General features: G+C 40.8%; 1 protein-coding gene across 1 annotated transcript in view; it reads right to left on the minus strand.

Annotated features, from left to right (window-relative positions):
- Nucleotides 1–26,109, minus strand: part of LOC117246434 (uncharacterized) — a 75,333-nt gene that overhangs the window by 43,451 nt on the left and 5,773 nt on the right. The gene's annotated exons all lie outside the window — the stretch shown is intronic.

Consider the following 26,109-nt stretch of genomic DNA (forward strand, 5'->3'; position numbering starts at 1 on the left):
GAAGATGAAGTCACACTGTAAGCAGGAAAGAAAAATGAGGAACATTAATCATAGTAATATTACAGTGTTTTTCAAAGAAAGTCAAACAGCAGGGCAAAGTTACACCAGGGAGCAACAAATGTTACCTGTAACTCTAAGTGTTACTTACCGTTTCTACCACTTGTTCTTCAAGCTCTCTGTATTGTTCACTGTCTGGATCATTGAGTTCTGGTACAAACTCTTCTTCCAAGGTTGCTTTGAGAAGCACAACTTCAGTGGGAGCTGCGGTGGAGCCAGTTGTGGTTGGCTCAGCGGTTGTTGTCGGCTCAGCAGTTGTTGGTACTAGGGGTATCGTTAATAAGCAGTTGATGAAAAAGAGAAATATTATTTGCTGCATTTTCCAGATTTAATATTTACTGGAGGGAAATTTAGCTCCATGTATGAAAAGTTTATTTACCCGTGACTTCAATGGAGTTAGGATCAATAGTGAGGTTGAAGGGGTTGTTGGAGTCATTCACAGCTCTTTTCAAGGTGGTTACAACCAAATCAGCCTCTGGGGTCAGTGATACCGTGGTATTGAACTCGAGCTCCACCTCAACCTCCACGTTTCCCATGTTTGACCTTGCGTGATAAAAGCACATCTCAGTCAATTCTTATGTTGTAAAATTACAGCAGGTTTTCTTGACTTTTTGTTTGATCAAATGGTCCAACACTTTGAAGACTTCATTTCGATTGACCGTGTTCGTCAACCTAGTTTTGTTGTCATGACGATGCAGCCTAAGCAAGAGACTTTCAAGATGTGGAATATTACCTAAATTCCAAGACAATAGTGCGGATGAACGTAGACTCAAAGCTTTGACTGAAGATGAAGTCACACTGTAAGCAGGAAAGAAAAATAAGGAACATTAATCATAGTAATATTACAGTGTTTTTCAAAGAAAGTCAAACAGCAGGGCAAAGTTACACCAGGGAGCAACAAATGTTACCTGTAACTCTAAGTGTTACTTACCGTTTCTACCACTTGTTCTTCAAGCTCTCTGTATTGTTCACTGTCTGGATCATTGAGTTCTGGTACAAACTCTTCTTCCAAGGTTGCTTTGAGAAGCACAACTTCAGTGGGAGCTGCGGTGAAGCCAGTTGTGGTTGGCTCAGCGGTTGTTGTCGGCTCAGCAGTTGTTGGTACTAGGGGTATCGTTAATAAGCAGTTGATGAAAAAGAGAAATATTATTTGCTGCATTTTCCAGATTTAATATTTACTGGAGGGAAATTTAGCTCCATGTATGAAAAGTTTATTTACCCGTGACTTCAATGGAGTTAGGATCAATAGTGAGGTTGAAGGGGTTGTTGGAGTCATTCACAGCTCTTTTCAAGGTGGTTACAACCAAATCAGCCTCTGGGGTCGGTGATGCCGTGGTGTTGAACTCAAGCTCCACCTCCACCTCCACGTTTCCCATGTTTGACCTTGCGTGGTAAAAGTACATCTCAGTCAATTCTTATGTTGTAAAATTACAGCAGGTTTTCTTGACTTTTTGTTTGATCAAATGGTCCAACACTTTGAAGACTTCATTTCGATTGACCGTGTTCGTCAACCTAGTTTTGTTGTCATGATGATGCAGCCTAAGCAAGAGACTTTCAAGATGTGGAATATTACCTAAATTCCAAGACAATAGTGCGGATGAACGTAGACTCAAAGCTTTGACTGAAGATGAAGTCACACTGTAAGCAGGAAAGAAAAAGGAGGAACATTAATCATAGTAATATTACAGTGTTTTTCAAAGAAAGTCAAACAGCAGGGCAAAGTTACACCAGGGAGCAACAAATGTTACCTGTAACTCTAAGTGTTACTTACCGTTTCTACCACTTGTTCTTCAAGCTCTCTGTATTGTTCACTGTCTGGATCATTGAGTTCTGGTACAAACTCTTCTTCCAAGGTTGCTTTGAGAAGCACAACTTCAGTGGGAGCTGCGGTGAAGCCAGTTGTGGTTGGCTCAGCGGTTGTTGTCGGCTCAGCAGTTGTTGGTACTACGGGTATTGTTAATAAGCAGTTGATGAAAAAGAGAAATATTATTTGCTGCATTTTCAAGATTTAATATTTACTGGAGGGAAATTTAGCTCCATGTATGAAAAGTTTATTTACCCGTGACTTCAATGGAGTTAGGATCAATAGTGAGGTTGAAGGGGTTGTTGGAGTCATTCACAGCTCTTTTCAAGGTGGTTACAACCAAATCAGCCTCTGGGGTTGGTGATGCCGTGGTGTTGAACTCAAGCTCCACCTCCACCTCCACGTTTCCCATGTTTGACCTTGCGTGGTAAAAGTACATCTCAGTCAATTCTTATGTTGTAAAATAACAGCAGGTTTTCTTGACTTTTTGTTTGATCAAATGGTCCAACACTTTAAAGGCTTTATTTCTATTGATCGTGTTCGTCAACCTAGTTTTGTTGTCATGACGATGCAGCCTAAGCAAGAGACTTTCAAGATGTGGAATATTACCTAAATTCCAAGACAATAGTGCGGATGAACGTAGACTCAAAGCTTTGACTGAAGATGAAGTCACACTGTAAGCAGGAAAGAAAAATGAGGAACATTAATCATAGTAATATTACAGTGTTTTTCAAAGAAAGTCAAACAGCAGGGCAAAGTTACACCAGGGAGCAACAAATGTTACCTGTAACTCTAAGTGTTACTTACCGTTTCTACCACTTGTTCTTCAAGCTCTCTGTATTGTTCACTGTCTGGATCATTGAGTTCTGGTACAAACTCTTCTTCCAAGGTTGCTTTGAGAAGCACAACTTCAGTGGGAGCTACGGTGAAGCCAGTTGTGGTTGGCTCAGCGGTTGTTGTCGGCTCAGCAGTTGTTGGTACTACGGGTGTTGTTAATAAGCAGTTGATGAAAAAGAGAAATATTATTTGCTGCATTTTCAAGATTTAATATTTACTGGAGGGAAATTTAGCTCCATGTATGAAAAGTTTACCTACCCGTGACTTCAATGGAGTTAGGATCAATAGTGAGGTTGAAGGGGTTGTTGGAGTCATTCACAGCTCTTTTCAAGGTGGTTACAACCAAATCAGCCTCTGGGGTCGGTGATGCCGTGGTGTTGAACTCGAGCTCCACCTCCACCTCCACGTTTCCCATGTTTGACCTTGCGTGGTAAAAGCACATCTCAGTCAATTCTTATGTTGTAAAATTACAGCAGGTTTTCTTGACTTTTTGTTTGATCAAATGGTCCAACACTTTGAAGACTTCATTTCGATTGACCGTGTTCGTCAACCTAGTTTTGTTGTCATGACGATGCAGCCTAAGCAAGAGACTTTCAAGATGTGGAATATTACCTAAATTCCAAGACAATAGTGCGGATGAACGTAGACTCAAAGCTTTGACTGAAGATGAAGTCACACTGTAAGCAGGAAAGAAAAATGAGGAACATTAATCATAGTAATATTACAGTGTTTTTCAAAGAAAGTCAAACAGCAGGGCAAAGTTACACCAGGGAGCAACAAATGTTACCTGTAACTCTAAGTGTTACTTACCGTTTCTACCACTTGTTCTTCAAGCTCTCTGTATTGTTCACTGTCTGGATCATTGAGTTCTGGTACAAACTCTTCTTCCAAGGTTGCTTTGAGAAGCACAACTTCAGTGGGAGCTGCGGTGAAGCCAGTTGTGGTTGGCTCAGCGGTTGTTGTCGGCTCAGCAGTTGTTGGTACTACGGGTATCGTTAATAAGCAGTTGATTAAAAAGAGAAATATTATTTGCTGCATTTTCCAGATTTAATATTTACTGGAGGGAAATTTAGCTCCATGTATGAAAAGTTTATTTACCCGTGACTTCAATGGAGTTAGGATCAATAGTGAGGTTGAAGGGGTTGTTGGAGTCATTCACAGCTCTTTTCAAGGTGGTTACAACCAAATCAGCCTCTGGGGTCGGTGATACCGTGGTATTGAACTCGAGCTCCACCTCAACCTCCACGTTTCCCATGTTTGACCTTGCGTGATAAAAGCACATCTCAGTCAATTCTTATGTTGTAAAATTACAGCAGGTTTTCTTGACTTTTTGTTTGATCAAATGGTCCAACACTTTGAAGACTTCATTTCGATTGACCGTGTTCGTCAACCTAGTTTTGTTGTCATGACGATGCAGCCTAAGCAAGAGACTTTCAAGATGTGGAATATTACCTAAATTCCAAGACAATAGTGCGGATGAACGTAGACTCAAAGCTTTGACTGAAGATTAAGTCACACTGTAAGCAGGAAAGAAAAATAAGGAACATTAATCATAGTAATATTACAGTGTTTTTCAAAGAAAGTCAAACAGCAGGGCAAAGTTACACCAGGGAGCAACAAATGTTACCTGTAACTCTAAGTGTTACTTACCGTTTCTACCACTTGTTCTTCAAGCTCTCTGTATTGTTCACTGTCTGGATCATTGAGTTCTGGTACAAACTCTTCTTCCAAGGTTGCTTTGAGAAGCACAACTTCAGTGGGAGCTGCGGTGAAGCCAGTTGTGGTTGGCTCAGCGGTTGTTGTCGGCTCAGCAGTTGTTGGTACTAGGGGTATCGTTAATAAGCAGTTGATGAAAAAGAGAAATATTATTTGCTGCATTTTCCAGATTTAATATTTACTGGAGGGAAATTTAGCTCCATGTATGAAAAGTTTATTTACCCGTGACTTCAATGGAGTTAGGATCAATAGTGAGGTTGAAGGGGTTGTTGGAGTCATTCACAGCTCTTTTCAAGGTGGTTACAACCAAATCAGCCTCTGGGGTCGGTGATGCCGTGGTGTTGAACTCAAGCTCCACCTCCACCTCCACGTTTCCCATGTTTGACCTTGCGTGGTAAAAGTACATCTCAGTCAATTCTTATGTTGTAAAATTACAGCAGGTTTTCTTGACTTTTTGTTTGATCAAATGGTCCAACACTTTGAAGACTTCATTTCGATTGACCGTGTTCGTCAACCTAGTTTTGTTGTCATGATGATGCAGCCTAAGCAAGAGACTTTCAAGATGTGGAATATTACCTAAATTCCAAGACAATAGTGCGGATGAACGTAGACTCAAAGCTTTGACTGAAGATGAAGTCACACTGTAAGCAGGAAAGAAAAATGAGGAACATTAATCATAGTAATATTACAGTGTTTTTCAAAGAAAGTCAAACAGCAGGGCAAAGTTACACCAGGGAGCAACAAATGTTACCTGTAACTCTAAGTGTTACTTACCGTTTCTACCACTTGTTCTTCAAGCTCTCTGTATTGTTCACTGTCTGGATCATTGAGTTCTGGTACAAACTCTTCTTCCAAGGTTGCTTTGAGAAGCACAACTTCAGTGGGAGCTGCGGTGAAGCCAGTTGTGGTTGGCTCAGCGGTTGTTGTCGGCTCAGCAGTTGTTGGTACTACGGGTATTGTTAATAAGCAGTTGATGAAAAAGAGAAATATTATTTGCTGCATTTTCAAGATTTAATATTTACTGGAGGGAAATTTAGCTCCATGTATGAAAAGTTTATTTACCCGTGACTTCAATGGAGTTAGGATCAATAGTGAGGTTGAAGGGGTTGTTGGAGTCATTCACAGCTCTTTTCAAGGTGGTTACAACCAAATCAGCCTCTGGGGTTGGTGATGCCGTGGTGTTGAACTCAAGCTCCACCTCCACCTCCACGTTTCCCATGTTTGACCTTGCGTGGTAAAAGTACATCTCAGTCAATTCTTATGTTGTAAAATAACAGCAGGTTTTCTTGACTTTTTGTTTGATCGAATGGTCCAACACTTTAAAGGCTTTATTTCTATTGATCGTGTTCGTCAACCTAGTTTTGTTGTCATGACGATGCAGCCTAAGCAAGAGACTTTCAAGATGTGGAATATTACCTAAATTCCAAGACAATAGTGCGGATGAACGTAGACTCAAAGCTTTGACTGAAGATGAAGTCACACTGTAAGCAGGAAAGAAAAATGAGGAACATTAATCATAGTAATATTACAGTGTTTTTCAAAGAAAGTCAAACAGCAGGGCAAAGTTACACCAGGGAGCAACAAATGTTACCTGTAACTCTAAGTGTTACTTACCGTTTCTACCACTTGTTCTTCAAGCTCTCTGTATTGTTCACTGTCTGGATCATTGAGTTCTGGTACAAACTCTTCTTCCAAGGTTGCTTTGAGAAGCACAACTTCAGTGGGAGCTACGGTGAAGCCAGTTGTGGTTGGCTCAGCGGTTGTTGTCGGCTCAGCAGTTGTTGGTACTACGGGTGTTGTTAATAAGCAGTTGATGAAAAAGAGAAATATTATTTGCTGCATTTTCAAGATTTAATATTTACTGGAGGGAAATTTAGCTCCATGTATGAAAAGTTTATTTACCCGTGACTTCAATGGAGTTAGGATCAATAGTGAGGTTGAAGGGGTTGTTGGAGTCATTCACAGCTCTTTTCAAGGTGGTTACAACCAAGTCAGCCTCTGGGGTCGGTGATGCCGTGGTGTTGAACTCGAGCTCCACCTCAACCTCCACGTTTCCCATGTTTGACCTTGCGTGGTAAAAGCACATCTCAGTCAATTCTTATGTTGTAAAATTACAGCAGGTTTTCTTGACTTTTTGTTTGATCAAATGGTCCAACACTTTGAAGACTTCATTTCGATTGACCGTGTTCGTCAACCTAGTTTTGTTGTCATGACGATGCAGCCTAAGCAAGAGACTTTCAAGATGTGGAATATTACCTAAATTCCAAGACAATAGTGCGGATGAACGTAGACTCAAAGCTTTGACTGAAGATGAAGTCACACTGTAAGCAGGAAAGAAAAATGAGGAACATTAATCATAGTAATATTACAGTGTTTTTCAAAGAAAGTCAAACAGCAGGGCAAAGTTACACCAGGGAGCAACAAATGTTACCTGTAACTCTAAGTGTTACTTACCGTTTCTACCACTTGTTCTTCAAGCTCTCTGTATTGTTCACTGTCTGGATCATTGAGTTCTGGTACAAACTCTTCTTCCAAGGTTGCTTTGAGAAGCACAACTTCAGTGGGAGCTACGGTGAAGCCAGTTGTGGTTGGCTCAGCGGTTGTTGTCGGCTCAGCAGTTGTTGGTACTACGGGTGTTGTTAATAAGCAGTTGATGAAAAAGAGAAATATTATTTGCTGCATTTTCAAGATTTAATATTTACTGGAGGGAAATTTAGCTCCATGTATGAAAAGTTTATTTACCCGTGACTTCAATGGAGTTAGGATCAATAGTGAGGTTGAAGGGGTTGTTGGAGTCATTCACAGCTCTTTTCAAGGTGGTTACAACCAAGTCAGCCTCTGGGGTCGGTGATGCCGTGGTGTTGAACTCGAGCTCCACCTCAACCTCCACGTTTCCCATGTTTGACCTTGCGTGGTAAAAGCACATCTCAGTCAATTCTTATGTTGTAAAATTACAGCAGGTTTTCTTGACTTTTTGTTTGATCAAATGGTCCAACACTTTGAAGACTTCATTTCGATTGACCGTGTTCGTCAACCTAGTTTTGTTGTCATGACGATGCAGCCTAAGCAAGAGACTTTCAAGATGTGGAATATTACCTAAATTCCAAGACAATAGTGCGGATGAACGTAGACTCAAAGCTTTGACTGAAGATGAAGTCACACTGTAAGCAGGAAAGAAAAATGAGGAACATTAATCATAGTAATATTACAGTGTTTTTCAAAGAAAGTCAAACAGCAGGGCAAAGTTACACCAGGAAGCAACAAATGTTACCTGTAACTCTAAGTGTTACTTACCGTTTCTACCACTTGTTCTTCAAGCTCTCTGTATTGTTCACTGTCTGGATCATTGAGTTCTGGTACAAACTCTTCTTCCAAGGTTGCTTTGAGAAGCACAACTTCAGTGGGAGCTGCGGTGAAGCCAGTTGTGGTTGGCTCAGCGGTTGTTGTCGGCTCAGCAGTTGTTGGTACTAGGGGTATCGTTAATAAGCAGTTGATGAAAAAGAGAAATATTATTTGCTGCATTTTCCAGATTTAATATTTACTGGAGGGAAATTTAGCTCCATGTATGAAAAGTTTATTTACCCGTGACTTCAATGGAGTTAGGATCAATAGTGAGGTTGAAGGGGTTGTTGGAGTCATTCACAGCTCTTTTCAAGGTGGTTACAACCAAATCAGCCTCTGGGGTCGGTGATGCCGTGGTGTTGAACTCAAGCTCCACCTCCACCTCCACGTTTCCCATGTTTGACCTTGCGTGGTAAAAGTACATCTCAGTCAATTCTTATGTTGTAAAATTACAGCAGGTTTTCTTGACTTTTTGTTTGATCAAATGGTCCAACACTTTGAAGACTTCATTTCGATTGACCGTGTTCGTCAACCTAGTTTTGTTGTCATGATGATGCAGCCTAAGCAAGAGACTTTCAAGATGTGGAATATTACCTAAATTCCAAGACAATAGTGCGGATGAACGTAGACTCAAAGCTTTGACTGAAGATGAAGTCACACTGTAAGCAGGAAAGAAAAAGGAGGAACATTAATCATAGTAATATTACAGTGTTTTTCAAAGAAAGTCAAACAGCAGGGCAAAGTTACACCAGGGAGCAACAAATGTTACCTGTAACTCTAAGTGTTACTTACCGTTTCTACCACTTGTTCTTCAAGCTCTCTGTATTGTTCACTGTCTGGATCATTGAGTTCTGGTACAAACTCTTCTTCCAAGGTTGCTTTGAGAAGCACAACTTCAGTGGGAGCTGCGGTGAAGCCAGTTGTGGTTGGCTCAGCGGTTGTTGTCGGCTCAGCAGTTGTTGGTACTACGGGTATCGTTAATAAGCAGTTGATGAAAAAGAGAAATATTATTTGCTGCATTTTCAAGATTTAATATTTACTGGAGGGAAATTTAGCTCCATGTATGAAAAGTTTATTTACCCGTGACTTCAATGGAGTTAGGATCAATAGTGAGGTTGAAGGGGTTGTTGGAGTCATTCACAGCTCTTTTCAAGGTGGTTACAACCAAATCAGCCTCTGGGGTTGGTGATGCCGTGGTGTTGAACTCAAGCTCCACCTCCACCTCCACGTTTCCCATGTTTGACCTTGCGTGGTAAAAGTACATCTCAGTCAATTCTTATGTTGTAAAATAACAGCAGGTTTTCTTGACTTTTTGTTTGATCAAATGGTCCAACACTTTGAAGACTTTATTTCTATTGATCGTGTTCGTCAACCTAGTTTTGTTGTCATGACGATGCAGCCTAAGCAAGAGACTTTCAAGATGTGGAATATTACCTAAATTCCAAGACAATAGTGCGGATGAACGTAGACTCAAAGCTTTGACTGAAGATGAAGTCACACTGTAAGCAGGAAAGAAAAATGAGGAACATTAATCATAGTAATATTACAGTGTTTTTCAAAGAAAGTCAAACAGCAGGGCAAAGTTACACCAGGGAGCAACAAATGTTACCTGTAACTCTAAGTGTTACTTACCGTTTCTACCACTTGTTCTTCAAGCTCTCTGTATTGTTCACTGTCTGGATCATTGAGTTCTGGTACAAACTCTTCTTCCAAGGTTGCTTTGAGAAGCACAACTTCAGTGGGAGCTGCGGTGAAGCCAGTTGTGGTTGGCTCAGCGGTTGTTGTCGGCTCAGCAGTTGTTGGTACTACGGGTGTTGTTAATAAGCAGTTGATGAAAAAGAGAAATATTATTTGCTGCATTTTCAAGATTTAATATTTACTGGAGGGAAATTTAGCTCCATGTATGAAAAGTTTACCTACCCGTGACTTCAATGGAGTTAGGATCAATAGTGAGGTTGAAGGGGTTGTTGGAGTCATTCACAGCTCTTTTCAAGGTGGTTACAACCAAATCAGCCTCTGGGGTCGGTGATGCCGTGGTGTTGAACTCGAGCTCCACCTCCACCTCCACGTTTCCCATGTTTGACCTTGCGTGGTAAAAGCACATCTCAGTCAATTCTTATGTTGTAAAATTACAGCAGGTTTTCTTGACTTTTTGTTTGATCAAATGGTCCAACACTTTGAAGACTTCATTTCGATTGACCGTGTTCGTCAACCTAGTTTTGTTGTCATGACGATGCAGCCTAAGCAAGAGACTTTCAAGATGTGGAATATTACCTAAATTCCAAGACAATAGTGCGGATGAACGTAGACTCAAAGCTTTGACTGAAGATGAAGTCACACTGTAAGCAGGAAAGAAAAATGAGGAACATTAATCATAGTAATATTACAGTGTTTTTCAAAGAAAGTCAAACAGCAGGGCAAAGTTACACCAGGGAGCAACAAATGTTACCTGTAACTCTAAGTGTTACTTACCGTTTCTACCACTTGTTCTTCAAGCTCTCTGTATTGTTCACTGTCTGGATCATTGAGTTCTGGTACAAACTCTTCTTCTAAGGTTGCTTTGAGAAGCACAACTTCAGTGGGAGCTGCGGTGAAGCCAGTTGTGGTTGGCTCAGCGGTTGTTGTCGGCTCAGCAGTTGTTGGTACTACGGGTATCGTTAATAAGCAGTTGATTAAAAAGAGAAATATTATTTGCTGCATTTTCCAGATTTAATATTTACTGGAGGGAAATTTAGCTCCATGTATGAAAAGTTTATTTACCCGTGACTTCAATGGAGTTAGGATCAATAGTGAGGTTGAAGGGGTTGTTGGAGTCATTCACAGCTCTTTTCAAGGTGGTTACAACCAAATCAGCCTCTGGGGTCGGTGATACCGTGGTATTGAACTCGAGCTCCACCTCCACCTCCACGTTTCCCATGTTTGACCTTGCGTGGTAAAAGCACATCTCAGTCAATTCTTATGTTGTAAAATTACAGCAGGTTTTCTTGACTTTTTGTTTGATCAAATGGTCCAACACTTTGAAGGCTTCATTTCGATTGACCGTGTTCGTCAACCTAGTTTTGTTGTCATGACGATGCAGCCTAAGCAAGAGACTTTCAAGATGTGGAATATTACCTAAATTCCAAGACAATAGTGCGGATGAACGTAGACTCAAAGCTTTGACTGAAGATGAAGTCACACTGTAAGCAGGAAAGAAAAATGAGGAACATTAATCATAGTAATATTACAGTGTTTTTCAAAGAAAGTCAAACAGCAGGGCAAAGTTACACCAGGGAGCAACAAATGTTACCTGTAACTCTAAGTGTTACTTACCGTTTCTACCACTTGTTCTTCAAGCTCTCTGTATTGTTCACTGTCTGGATCATTGAGTTCTGGTACAAACTCTTCTTCCAAGGTTGCTTTGAGAAGCACAACTTCAGTGGGAGCTGCGGTGAAGCCAGTTGTGGTTGGCTCAGCGGTTGTTGTCGGCTCAGCAGTTGTTGGTACTACGGGTATTGTTAATAAGCAGTTGATGAAAAAGAGAAATATTATTTGCTGCATTTTCCAGATTTAATATTTACTGGAGGGAAATTTAGCTCCATGTATGAAAAGTTTATTTACCCGTGACTTCAATGGAGTTAGGATCAATAGTGAGGTTGAAGGGGTTGTTGGAGTCATTCACAGCTCTTTTCAAGGTGGTTACAACCAAATCAGCCTCTGGGGTTGGTGATGCCGTGGTGTTGAACTCAAGCTCCACCTCCACCTCCACGTTTCCCATGTTTGACCTTGCGTGGTAAAAGTACATCTCAGTCAATTCTTATGTTGTAAAATAACAGCAGGTTTTCTTGACTTTTTGTTTGATCAAATGGTCCAACACTTTAAAGACTTCATTTCGATTGACCGTGTTCGTCAACCTAGTTTTGTTGTCATGACGATGCAGCCTAAGCAAGAGACTTTCAAGATGTGGAATATTACCTAAATTCCAAGACAATAGTGCGGATGAACGTAGACTCAAAGCTTTGACTGAAGATGAAGTCACACTGTAAGCAGGAAAGAAAAATGAGGAACATTAATCATAGTAATATTACAGTGTTTTTCAAAGAAAGTCAAACAGCAGGGCAAAGTTACACCAGGGAGCAACAAATGTTACCTGTAACTCTAAGTGTTACTTACCGTTTCTACCACTTGTTCTTCAAGCTCTCTGTATTGTTCACTGTCTGGATCATTGAGTTCTGGTACAAACTCTTCTTCCAAGGTTGCTTTGAGAAGCACAACTTCAGTGGGAGCTACGGTGAAGCCAGTTGTGGTTGGCTCAGCGGTTGTTGTCGGCTCAGCAGTTGTTGGTACTACGGGTGTTGTTAATAAGCAGTTGATGAAAAAGAGAAATATTATTTGCTGCATTTTCAAGATTTAATATTTACTGGAGGGAAATTTAGCTCCATGTATGAAAAGTTTACCTACCCGTGACTTCAATGGAGTTAGGATCAATAGTGAGGTTGAAGGGGTTGTTGGAGTCATTCACAGCTCTTTTCAAGGTGGTTACAACCAAATCAGCCTCTGGGGTCGGTGATGCCGTGGTGTTGAACTCGAGCTCCACCTCCACCTCCACGTTTCCCATGTTTGACCTTGCGTGGTAAAAGCACATCTCAGTCAATTCTTATGTTGTAAACTTACAGCAGGTTTTCTTGACTTTTTGTTTGATCAAATGGTCCAACACTTTGAAGACTTCATTTCGATTGACCGTGTTCGTCAACCTAGTTTTGTTGTCATGATGATGCAGCCTAAGCAAGAGACTTTCAAGATGTGGAATATTACCTAAATTCCAAGACAATAGTGCGGATGAACGTAGACTCAAAGCTTTGACTGAAGATGAAGTCACACTGTAAGCAGGAAAGAAAAATGAGGAACATTAATCATAGTAATATTACAGTGTTTTTCAAAGAAAGTCAAACAGCAGGGCAAAGTTACACCAGGGAGCAACAAATGTTACCTGTAACTCTAAGTGTTACTTACCGTTTCTACCACTTGTTCTTCAAGCTCTCTGTATTGTTCACTGTCTGGATCATTGAGTTCTGGTACAAACTCTTCTTCCAAGGTTGCTTTGAGAAGCACAACTTCAGTGGGAGCTGCGGTGAAGCCAGTTGTGGTTGGCTCAGCGGTTGTTGTCGGCTCAGCAGTTGTTGGTACTACGGGTATCGTTAATAAGCAGTTGATTAAAAAGAGAAATATTATTTGCTGCATTTTCCAGATTTAATATTTACTGGAGGGAAATTTAGCTCCATGTATGAAAAGTTTATTTACCCGTGACTTCAATGGAGTTAGGATCAATAGTGAGGTTGAAGGGGTTGTTGGAGTCATTCACAGCTCTTTTCAAGGTGGTTACAACCAAATCAGCCTCTGGGGTCGGTGATACCGTGGTATTGAACTCGAGCTCCACCTCAACCTCCACGTTTCCCATGTTTGACCTTGCGTGATAAAAGCACATCTCAGTCAATTCTTATGTTGTAAAATTACAGCAGGTTTTCTTGACTTTTTGTTTGATCAAATGGTCCAACACTTTGAAGACTTCATTTCGATTGACCGTGTTCGTCAACCTAGTTTTGTTGTCATGATGATGCAGCCTAAGCAAGAGACTTTCAAGATGTGGAATATTACCTAAATTCCAAGACAATAGTGCGGATGAACGTAGACTCAAAGCTTTGACTGAAGATGAAGTCACACTGTAAGCAGGAAAGAAAAATAAGGAACATTAATCATAGTAATATTACAGTGTTTTTCAAAGAAAGTCAAACAGCAGGGCAAAGTTACACCAGGGAGCAACAAATGTTACCTGTAACTCTAAGTGTTACTTACCGTTTCTACCACTTGTTCTTCAAGCTCTCTGTATTGTTCACTGTCTGGATCATTGAGTTCTGGTACAAACTCTTCTTCCAAGGTTGCTTTGAGAAGCACAACTTCAGTGGGAGCTGCGGTGAAGCCAGTTGTGGTTGGCTCAGCGGTTGTTGTCGGCTCAGCAGTTGTTGGTACTAGGGGTATCGTTAATAAGCAGTTGATGAAAAAGAGAAATATTATTTGCTGCATTTTCCAGATTTAATATTTACTGGAGGGAAATTTAGCTCCATGTATGAAAAGTTTATTTACCCGTGACTTCAATGGAGTTAGGATCAATAGTGAGGTTGAAGGGGTTGTTGGAGTCATTCACAGCTCTTTTCAAGGTGGTTACAACCAAATCAGCCTCTGGGGTCGGTGATGCCGTGGTGTTGAACTCAAGCTCCACCTCCACCTCCACGTTTCCCATGTTTGACCTTGCGTGGTAAAAGTACATCTCAGTCAATTCTTATGTTGTAAAATTACAGCAGGTTTTCTTGACTTTTTGTTTGATCAAATGGTCCAACACTTTGAAGACTTCATTTCGATTGACCGTGTTCGTCAACCTAGTTTTGTTGTCATGATGATGCAGCCTAAGCAAGAGACTTTCAAGATGTGGAATATTACCTAAATTCCAAGACAATAGTGCGGATGAACGTAGACTCAAAGCTTTGACTGAAGATGAAGTCACACTGTAAGCAGGAAAGAAAAATGAGGAACATTAATCATAGTAATATTACAGTGTTTTTCAAAGAAAGTCAAACAGCAGGGCAAAGTTACACCAGGGAGCAACAAATGTTACCTGTAACTCTAAGTGTTACTTACCGTTTCTACCACTTGTTCTTCAAGCTCTCTGTATTGTTCACTGTCTGGATCATTGAGTTCTGGTACAAACTCTTCTTCCAAGGTTGCTTTGAGAAGCACAACTTCAGTGGGAGCTGCGGTGAAGCCAGTTGTGGTTGGCTCAGCGGTTGTTGTCGGCTCAGCAGTTGTTGGTACTACGGGTATTGTTAATAAGCAGTTGATGAAAAAGAGAAATATTATTTGCTGCATTTTCAAGATTTAATATTTACTGGAGGGAAATTTAGCTCCATGTATGAAAAGTTTATTTACCCGTGACTTCAATGGAGTTAGGATCAATAGTGAGGTTGAAGGGGTTGTTGGAGTCATTCACAGCTCTTTTCAAGGTGGTTACAACCAAGTCAGCCTCTGGGGTCGGTGATGCCGTGGTGTTGAACTCGAGCTCCACCTCAACCTCCACGTTTCCCATGTTTGACCTTGCGTGGTAAAAGCACATCTCAGTCAATTCTTATGTTGTAAAATTACAGCAGGTTTTCTTGACTTTTTGTTTGATCAAATGGTCCAACACTTTGAAGACTTCATTTCGATTGACCGTGTTCGTCAACCTAGTTTTGTTGTCATGACGATGCAGCCTAAGCAAGAGACTTTCAAGATGTGGAATATTACCTAAATTCCAAGACAATAGTGCGGATGAACGTAGACTCAAAGCTTTGACTGAAGATGAAGTCACACTGTAAGCAGGAAAGAAAAATAAGGAACATTAATCATAGTAATATTACAGTGTTTTTCAAAGAAAGTCAAACAGCAGGGCAAAGTTACACCAGGGAGCAACAAATGTTACCTGTAACTCTAAGTGTTACTTACCGTTTCTACCACTTGTTCTTCAAGCTCTCTGTATTGTTCACTGTCTGGATCATTGAGTTCTGGTACAAACTCTTCTTCCAAGGTTGCTTTGAGAAGCACAACTTCAGTGGGAGCTGCGGTGAAGCCAGTTGTGGTTGGCTCAGCGGTTGTTGTCGGCTCAGCAGTTGTTGGTACTACGGGTATTGTTAATAAGCAGTTGATGAAAAAGAGAAATATTATTTGCTGCATTTTCCAGATTTAATATTTACTGGAGGGAAATTTAGCTCCATGTATGAAAAGTTTATTTACCCGTGACTTCAATGGAGTTAGGATCAATAGTGAGGTTGAAGGGGTTGTTGGAGTCATTCACAGCTCTTTTCAAGGTGGTTACAACCAAATCAGCCTCTGGGGTCGGTGATGCCGTGGTGTTGAACTCAAGCTCCACCTCCACCTCCACGTTTCCCATGTTTGACCTTGCGTGGTAAAAGTACATCTCAGTCAATTCTTATGTTGTAAAATTACAGCAGGTTTTCTTGACTTTTTGTTTGATCAAATGGTCCAACACTTTGAAGACTTCATTTCGATTGACCGTGTTCGTCAACCTAGTTTTGTTGTCATGATGATGCAGCCTAAGCAAGAGACTTTCAAGATGTGGAATATTACCTAAATTCCAAGACAATAGTGCGGATGAACGTAGACTCAAAGCTTTGACTGAAGATGAAGTCACACTGTAAGCAGGAAAGAAAAAGGAGGAACATTAATCATAGTAATATTACAGTGTTTTTCAAAGAAAGTCAAACAGCAGGGCAAAGTTACACCAGGGAGCAACAAATGTTACCTGTAACTCTAAGTGTTACTTACCGTTTCTACCACTTGTTCTTCAAGCTCTCTGTATTGTTCACTGTCTGGATCATTGAGTTCTGGTACAAACTCTTCTTCCAAGGTTGCTTTGAGAAGCACAACTTCAGTGGGAGCTGCGGTGAAGCCAGTTGTGGTTGGCTCAGCGGTTGTTGTCGGCTCAGCAGTTGTTGGTACTACGGGTATTGTTAATAAGCAGTTGATGAAAAAGAGAAATATTATTTGCTGCATTTTCAAGATTTAATATTTACTGGAGGGAAATTTAGCTCCATGTATGAAAAGTTTATTTACCCGTGACTTCAATGGAGTTAGGATCAATAGTGAGGTTGAAGGGGTTGTTGGAGTCATTCACAGCTCTTTTCAAGGTGGTTACAACCAAATCAGCCTCTGGGGTTGGTGATGCCGTGGTGTTGAACTCAAGCTCCACCTCCACCTCCACGTTTCCCATGTTTGACCTTGCGTGGTAAAAGTACATCTCAGTCAATTCTTATGTTGTAAAATAACAGCAGGTTTTCTTGACTTTTTGTTTGATCAAATGGTCCAACACTTTAAAGGCTTTATTTCTATTGATCGTGTTCGTCAACCTAGTTTTGTTGTCATGACGATGCAGCCTAAGCAAGAGACTTTCAAGATGTGGAATATTACCTAAATTCCAAGACAATAGTGCGGATGAACGTAGACTCAAAGCTTTGACTGAAGATGAAGTCACACTGTAAGCAGGAAAGAAAAATGAGGAACATTAATCATAGTAATATTACAGTGTTTTTCAAAGAAAGTCAAACAGCAGGGCAAAGTTACACCAGGGAGCAACAAATGTTACCTGTAACTCTAAGTGTTACTTACCGTTTCTACCACTTGTTCTTCAAGCTCTCTGTATTGTTCACTGTCTGGATCATTGAGTTCTGGTACAAACTCTTCTTCCAAGGTTGCTTTGAGAAGCACAACTTCAGTGGGAGCTACGGTGAAGCCAGTTGTGGTTGGCTCAGCGGTTGTTGTCGGCTCAGCAGTTGTTGGTACTACGGGTGTTGTTAATAAGCAGTTGATGAAAAAGAGAAATATTATTTGCTGCATTTTCAAGATTTAATATTTACTGGAGGGAAATTTAGCTCCATGTATGAAAAGTTTACCTACCCGTGACTTCAATGGAGTTAGGATCAATAGTGAGGTTGAAGGGGTTGTTGGAGTCATTCACAGCTCTTTTCAAGGTGGTTACAACCAAATCAGCCTCTGGGGTCGGTGATGCCGTGGTGTTGAACTCGAGCTCCACCTCCACCTCCACGTTTCCCATGTTTGACCTTGCGTGGTAAAAGCACATCTCAGTCAATTCTTATGTTGTAAAATTACAGCAGGTTTTCTTGACTTTTTGTTTGATCAAATGGTCCAACACTTTGAAGACTTCATTTCGATTGACCGTGTTCGTCAACCTAGTTTTGTTGTCATGACGATGCAGCCTAAGCAAGAGACTTTCAAGATGTGGAATATTACCTAAATTCCAAGACAATAGTGCGGATGAACGTAGACTCAAAGCTTTGACTGAAGATGAAGTCACACTGTAAGCAGGAAAGAAAAATGAGGAACATTAATCATAGTAATATTACAGTGTTTTTCAAAGAAAGTCAAACAGCAGGGCAAAGTTACACCAGGGAGCAACAAATGTTACCTGTAACTCTAAGTGTTACTTACCGTTTCTACCACTTGTTCTTCAAGCTCTCTGTATTGTTCACTGTCTGGATCATTGAGTTCTGGTACAAACTCTTCTTCTAAGGTTGCTTTGAGAAGCACAACTTCAGTGGGAGCTGCGGTGAAGCCAGTTGTGGTTGGCTCAGCGGTTGTTGTCGGCTCAGCAGTTGTTGGTACTACGGGTATCGTTAATAAGCAGTTGATTAAAAAGAGAAATATTATTTGCTGCATTTTCCAGATTTAATATTTACTGGAGGGAAATTTAGCTCCATGTATGAAAAGTTTATTTACCCGTGACTTCAATGGAGTTAGGATCAATAGTGAGGTTGAAGGGGTTGTTGGAGTCATTCACAGCTCTTTTCAAGGTGGTTACAACCAAATCAGCCTCTGGGGTCGGTGATGCCGTGGTATTGAACTCGAGCTCCACCTCCACCTCCACGTTTCCCATGTTTGACCTTGCGTGGTAAAAGCACATCTCAGTCAATTCTTATGTTGTAAAATTACAGCAGGTTTTCTTGACTTTTTGTTTGATCAAATGGTCCAACACTTTGAAGGCTTCATTTCGATTGACCGTGTTCGTCAACCTAGTTTTGTTGTCATGACGATGCAGCCTAAGCAAGAGACTTTCAAGATGTGGAATATTACCTAAATTCCAAGACAATAGTGCGGATGAACGTAGACTCAAAGCTTTGACTGAAGATGAAGTCACACTGTAAGCAGGAAAGAAAAATGAGGAACATTAATCATAGTAATATTACAGTGTTTTTCAAAGAAAGTCAAACAGCAGGGCAAAGTTACACCAGGGAGCAACAAATGTTACCTGTAACTCTAAGTGTTACTTACCGTTTCTACCACTTGTTCTTCAAGCTCTCTGTATTGTTCACTGTCTGGATCATTGAGTTCTGGTACAAACTCTTCTTCCAAGGTTGCTTTGAGAAGCACAACTTCAGTGGGAGCTGCGGTGAAGCCAGTTGTGGTTGGCTCAGCGGTTGTTGTCGGCTCAGCAGTTGTTGGTACTACGGGTATTGTTAATAAGCAGTTGATGAAAAAGAGAAATATTATTTGCTGCATTTTCCAGATTTAATATTTACTGGAGGGAAATTTAGCTCCATGTATGAAAAGTTTATTTACCCGTGACTTCAATGGAGTTAGGATCAATAGTGAGGTTGAAGGGGTTGTTGGAGTCATTCACAGCTCTTTTCAAGGTGGTTACAACCAAATCAGCCTCTGGGGTTGGTGATGCCGTGGTGTTGAACTCAAGCTCCACCTCCACCTCCACGTTTCCCATGTTTGACCTTGCGTGGTAAAAGTACATCTCAGTCAATTCTTATGTTGTAAAATAACAGCAGGTTTTCTTGACTTTTTGTTTGATCAAATGGTCCAACACTTTAAAGGCTTTATTTCTATTGATCGTGTTCGTCAACCTAGTTTTGTTGTCATGACGATGCAGCCTAAGCAAGAGACTTTCAAGATGTGGAATATTACCTAAATTCCAAGACAATAGTGCGGATGAACGTAGACTCAAAGCTTTGACTGAAGATGAAGTCACACTGTAAGCAGGAAAGAAAAATGAGGAACATTAATCATAGTAATATTACAGTGTTTTTCAAAGAAAGTCAAACAGCAGGGCAAAGTTACACCAGGGAGCAACAAATGTTACCTGTAACTCTAAGTGTTACTTACCGTTTCTACCACTTGTTCTTCAAGCTCTCTGTATTGTTCACTGTCTGGATCATTGAGTTCTGGTACAAACTCTTCTTCCAAGGTTGCTTTGAGAAGCACAACTTCAGTGGGAGCTACGGTGAAGCCAGTTGTGGTTGGCTCAGCGGTTGTTGTCGGCTCAGCAGTTGTTGGTACTACGGGTGTTGTTAATAAGCAGTTGATGAAAAAGAGAAATATTATTTGCTGCATTTTCAAGATTTAATATTTACTGGAGGGAAATTTAGCTCCATGTATGAAAAGTTTACCTACCCGTGACTTCAATGGAGTTAGGATCAATAGTGAGGTTGAAGGGGTTGTTGGAGTCATTCACAGCTCTTTTCAAGGTGGTTACAACCAAATCAGCCTCTGGGGTCGGTGATGCTGTGGTGTTGAACTCGAGCTCCACCTCCACCTCCACGTTTCCCATGTTTGACCTTGCGTGGTAAAAGCACATCTCAGTCAATTCTTATGTTGTAAAATTACAGCAGGTTTTCTTGACTTTTTGTTTGATCAAATGGTCCAACACTTTGAAGACTTCATTTCGATTGACCGTGTTCGTCAACCTAGTTTTGTTGTCATGACGATGCAGCCTAAGCAAGAGACTTTCAAGATGTGGAATATTACCTAAATTCCAAGACAATAGTGCGGATGAACGTAGACTCAAAGCTTTGACTGAAGATGAAGTCACACTGTAAGCAGGAAAGAAAAATGAGGAACATTAATCATAGTAATATTACAGTGTTTTTCAAAGAAAGTCAAACAGCAGGGCAAAGTTACACCAGGGAGCAACAAATGTTACCTGTAACTCTAAGTGTTACTTACCGTTTCTACCACTTGTTCTTCAAGCTCTCTGTATTGTTCACTGTCTGGATCATTGAGTTCTGGTACAAACTCTTCTTCCAAGGTTGCTTTGAGAAGCACAACTTCAGTGGGAGCTGCGGTGAAGCCAGTTGTGGTTGGCTCAGCGGTTGTTGTCGGCTCAGCAGTTGTTGGTACTAGGGGTATCGTTAATAAGCAGTTGATGAAAAAGAGAAATATTATTTGCTGCATTTTCAAGATTTAATATTTACTGGAGGGAAATTTAGCTCCATGTATGAAAAGTTTATTTACCCGTGACTTCAATGGAGTTAGGATCAATAGTGAGGTTGAAGGGGTTGTTGGAGTCATTCACAGCTCTTTTCAAGGTGGTTACAACCAAATCAGCCTCTGGGGTCGGTGATGCCGTGGTGTTGAACTCAAGCTCCACCTCCACCTCCACGTTTCCCATGTTTGACCTTGCGTGGTAAAAGTACATCTCAGTCAATTCTTATGTTGTAAAATTACAGCAGGTTTTCTTGACTTTTTGTTTGATCAAATGGTCCAACACTTTGAAGACTTCATTTCGATTGACCGTGTTCGTCAACCTAGTTTTGTTGTCATGATGATGCAGCCTAAGCAAGAGACTTTCAAGATGTGGAATATTACCTAAATTCCAAGACAATAGTGCGGATGAACGTAGACTCAAAGCTTTGACTGAAGATGAAGTCACACTGTAAGCAGGAAAGAAAAATGAGGAACATTAATCATAGTAATATTACAGTGTTTTTCAAAGAAAGTCAAACAGCAGGGCAAAGTTACACCAGGGAGCAACAAATGTTACCTGTAACTCTAAGTGTTACTTACCGTTTCTACCACTTGTTCTTCAAGCTCTCTGTATTGTTCACTGTCTGGATCATTGAGTTCTGGTACAAACTCTTCTTCCAAGGTTGCTTTGAGAAGCACAACTTCAGTGGGAGCTGCGGTGAAGCCAGTTGTGGTTGGCTCAGCGGTTGTTGTCGGCTCAGCAGTTGTTGGTACTACGGGTATTGTTAATAAGCAGTTGATGAAAAAGAGAAATATTATTTGCTGCATTTTCAAGATTTAATATTTACTGGAGGGAAATTTAGCTCCATGTATGAAAAGTTTATTTACCCGTGACTTCAATGGAGTTAGGATCAATAGTGAGGTTGAAGGGGTTGTTGGAGTCATTCACAGCTCTTTTCAAGGTGGTTACAACCAAATCAGCCTCTGGGGTCGGTGATGCCATGGTGTTGAACTCGAGCTCCACCTCCACCTCCACGTTTCCCATGTTTGACCTTGCGTGGTAAAAGCACATCTCAGTCAATTCTTATGTTGTAAAATTACAGCAGGTTTTCTTGACTTTTTGTTTGATCAAATGGTCCAACACTTTGAAGACTTCATTTCGATTGACCGTGTTCGTCAACCTAGTTTTGTTGTCATGACGATGCAGCCTAAGCAAGAGACTTTCAAGATGTGGAATATTACCTAAATTCCAAGACAATAGTGCGGATGAACGTAGACTCAAAGCTTTGACTGAAGATGAAGTCACACTGTAAGCAGGAAAGAAAAATGAGGAACATTAATCATAGTAATATTACAGTGTTTTTCAAAGAAAGTCAAACAGCAGGGCAAAGTTACACCAGGGAGCAACAAATGTTACCTGTAACTCTAAGTGTTACTTACCGTTTCTACCACTTGTTCTTCAAGCTCTCTGTATTGTTCACTGTCTGGATCATTGAGTTCTGGTACAAACTCTTCTTCCAAGGTTGCTTTGAGAAGCACAACTTCAGTGGGAGCTGCGGTGAAGCCAGTTGTGGTTGGCTCAGCGGTTGTTGTCGGCTCAGCAGTTGTTGGTACTAGGGGTATCGTTAATAAGCAGTTGATTAAAAAGAGAAATATTATTTGCTGCATTTTCCAGATTTAATATTTACTGGAGGGAAATTTAGCTCCATGTATGAAAAGTTTATTTACCCGTGACTTCAATGGAGTTAGGATCAATAGTGAGGTTGAAGGGGTTGTTGGAGTCATTCACAGCTCTTTTCAAGGTGGTTACAACCAAATCAGCCTCTGGGGTCGGTGATACCGTGGTATTGAACTCGAGCTCCACCTCCACCTCCACGTTTCCCATGTTTGACCTTGCGTGGTAAAAGCACATCTCAGTCAATTCTTATGTTGTAAAATTACAGCAGGTTTTCTTGACTTTTTGTTTGATCAAATGGTCCAACACTTTGAAGGCTTCATTTCGATTGACCGTGTTCGTCAACCTAGTTTTGTTGTCATGACGATGCAGCCTAAGCAAGAGACTTTCAAGATGTGGAATATTACCTAAATTCCAAGACAATAGTGCGGATGAACGTAGACTCAAAGCTTTGACTGAAGATGAAGTCACACTGTAAGCAGGAAAGAAAAATGAGGAACATTAATCATAGTAATATTACAGTGTTTTTCAAAGAAAGTCAAACAGCAGGGCAAAGTTACACCAGGGAGCAACAAATGTTACCTGTAACTCTAAGTGTTACTTACCGTTTCTACCACTTGTTCTTCAAGCTCTCTGTATTGTTCACTGTCTGGATCATTGAGTTCTGGTACAAACTCTTCTTCCAAGGTTGCTTTGAGAAGCACAACTTCAGTGGGAGCTGCGGTGAAGCCAGTTGTGGTTGGCTCAGCGGTTGTTGTCGGCTCAGCAGTTGTTGGTACTAGGGGTATCGTTAATAAGCAGTTGATGAAAAAGAGAAATATTATTTGCTGCATTTTCCAGATTTAATATTTACTGGAGGGAAATTTAGCTCCATGTATGAAAAGTTTATTTACCCGTGACTTCAATGGAGTTAGGATCAATAGTGAGGTTGAAGGGGTTGTTGGAGTCATTCACAGCTCTTTTCAAGGTGGTTACAACCAAATCAGCCTCTGGGGTCGGTGATGCCGTGGTGTTGAACTCGAGCTCCACCTCCACCTCCACGTTTCCCATGTTTGACCTTGTGTGGTAAAAGCACATCTCAGTCAATTCTTATGTTGTAAAATTACAGCAGGTTTTCTTGACTTTTTGTTTGATCAAATGGTCCAACACTTTGAAGACTTCATTTCGATTGACCGTGTTCGTCAACCTAGTTTTGTTGTCATGACGATGCAGCCTAAGCAAGAGACTTTCAGGATGTGGAATATTACCTAAATTCCAAGACAATAGTGCGGATGAACGTAGACTCAAAGCTTTGACTGAAGATGAAGTCACACTGTAAGCAGGAAAGAAAAAGGAGGAACATTAATCATAGTAATATTACAGTGTTTTTCAAAGAAAGTCAAACAGCAGGGCAAAGTTACACCAGGGAGCAACAAATGTTACCTGTAACTCTAAGTGTTACTTACCGTTTCTACCACTTGTTCTTCAAGCTCTCTGTATTGTTCACTGTCTGGATCATTGAGTTCTGGTACAAACTCTTCTTCCAAGGTTGCTTTGAGAAGCACAACTTCAGTGGGAGCTGCGGTGAAGCCAGTTGTGGTTGGCTCAGCGGTTGTTGTCGGCTCAGCAGTTGTTGGTACTACGGGTATTGTTAATAAGCAGTTGATGAAAAAGAGAAATATTATTTGCTGCATTTTCAAGATTTAATATTTACTGGAGGGAAATTTAGCTCCATGTATGAAAAGTTTATTTACCCGTGACTTCAATGGAGTTAGGATCAATAGTGAGGTTGAAGGGGTTGTTGGAGTCATTCACAGCTCTTTTCAAGGTGGTTACAACCAAATCAGCCTCTGGGGTCGGTGATGCCATGGTGTTGAACTCGAGCTCCACCTCCACCTCCACGTTTCCCATGTTTGACCTTGCGTGGTAAAAGCACATCTCAGTCAATTCTTATGTTGTAAAATTACAGCAGGTTTTCTTGACTTTTTGTTTGATCAAATGGTCCAACACTTTGAAGACTTCATTTCGATTGACCGTGTTCGTCAACCTAGTTTTGTTGTCATGACGATGCAGCCTAAGCAAGAGACTTTCAAGATGTGGAATATTACCTAAATTCCAAGACAATAGTGCGGATGAACGTAGACTCAAAGCTTTGACTGAAGATGAAGTCACACTGTAAGCAGGAAAGAAAAATGAGGAACATTAATCATAGTAATATTACAGTGTTTTTCAAAGAAAGTCAAACAGCAGGGCAAAGTTACACCAGGGAGCAACAAATGTTACCTGTAACTCTAAGTGTTACTTACCGTTTCTACCACTTGTTCTTCAAGCTCTCTGTATTGTTCACTGTCTGGATCATTGAGTTCTGGTACAAACTCTTCTTCCAAGGTTGCTTTGAGAAGCACAACTTCAGTGGGAGCTGCGGTGAAGCCAGTTGTGGTTGGCTCAGCGGTTGTTGTCGGCTCAGCAGTTGTTGGTACTAGGGGTATCGTTAATAAGCAGTTGATTAAAAAGAGAAATATTATTTGCTGCATTTTCCAGATTTAATATTTACTGGAGGGAAATTTAGCTCCATGTATGAAAAGTTTATTTACCCGTGACTTCAATGGAGTTAGGATCAATAGTGAGGTTGAAGGGGTTGTTGGAGTCATTCACAGCTCTTTTCAAGGTGGTTACAACCAAATCAGCCTCTGGGGTCGGTGATACCGTGGTATTGAACTCGAGCTCCACCTCCACCTCCACGTTTCCCATGTTTGACCTTGCGTGGTAAAAGCACATCTCAGTCAATTCTTATGTTGTAAAATTACAGCAGGTTTTCTTGACTTTTTGTTTGATCAAATGGTCCAACACTTTGAAGGCTTCATTTCGATTGACCGTGTTCGTCAACCTAGTTTTGTTGTCATGACGATGCAGCCTAAGCAAGAGACTTTCAAGATGTGGAATATTACCTAAATTCCAAGACAATAGTGCGGATGAACGTAGACTCAAAGCTTTGACTGAAGATGAAGTCACACTGTAAGCAGGAAAGAAAAATGAGGAACATTAATCATAGTAATATTACAGTGTTTTTCAAAGAAAGTCAAACAGCAGGGCAAAGTTACACCAGGGAGCAACAAATGTTACCTGTAACTCTAAGTGTTACTTACCGTTTCTACCACTTGTTCTTCAAGCTCTCTGTATTGTTCACTGTCTGGATCATTGAGTTCTGGTACAAACTCTTCTTCCAAGGTTGCTTTGAGAAGCACAACTTCAGTGGGAGCTGCGGTGAAGCCAGTTGTGGTTGGCTCAGCGGTTGTTGTCGGCTCAGCAGTTGTTGGTACTAGGGGTATCGTTAATAAGCAGTTGATGAAAAAGAGAAATATTATTTGCTGCATTTTCCAGATTTAATATTTACTGGAGGGAAATTTAGCTCCATGTATGAAAAGTTTATTTACCCGTGACTTCAATGGAGTTAGGATCAATAGTGAGGTTGAAGGGGTTGTTGGAGTCATTCACAGCTCTTTTCAAGGTGGTTACAACCAAATCAGCCTCTGGGGTCGGTGATGCCGTGGTGTTGAACTCGAGCTCCACCTCCACCTCCACGTTTCCCATGTTTGACCTTGCGTGGTAAAAGCACATCTCAGTCAATTCTTATGTTGTAAAATTACAGCAGGTTTTCTTGACTTTTTGTTTGATCAAATGGTCCAACACTTTGAAGACTTCATTTCGATTGACCGTGTTCGTCAACCTAGTTTTGTTGTCATGACGATGCAGCCTAAGCAAGAGACTTTCAGGATGTGGAATATTACCTAAATTCCAAGACAATAGTGCGGATGAACGTAGACTCAAAGCTTTGACTGAAGATGAAGTCACACTGTAAGCAGGAAAGAAAAAGGAGGAACATTAATCATAGTAATATTACAGTGTT

The sequence above is a fragment of the Epinephelus lanceolatus genome, chromosome 22, assembly GCF_041903045.1.
Source record: "Epinephelus lanceolatus isolate andai-2023 chromosome 22, ASM4190304v1, whole genome shotgun sequence".
In the NCBI taxonomy this organism is placed as follows: domain Eukaryota; kingdom Metazoa; phylum Chordata; class Actinopteri; order Perciformes; family Serranidae; genus Epinephelus; species Epinephelus lanceolatus.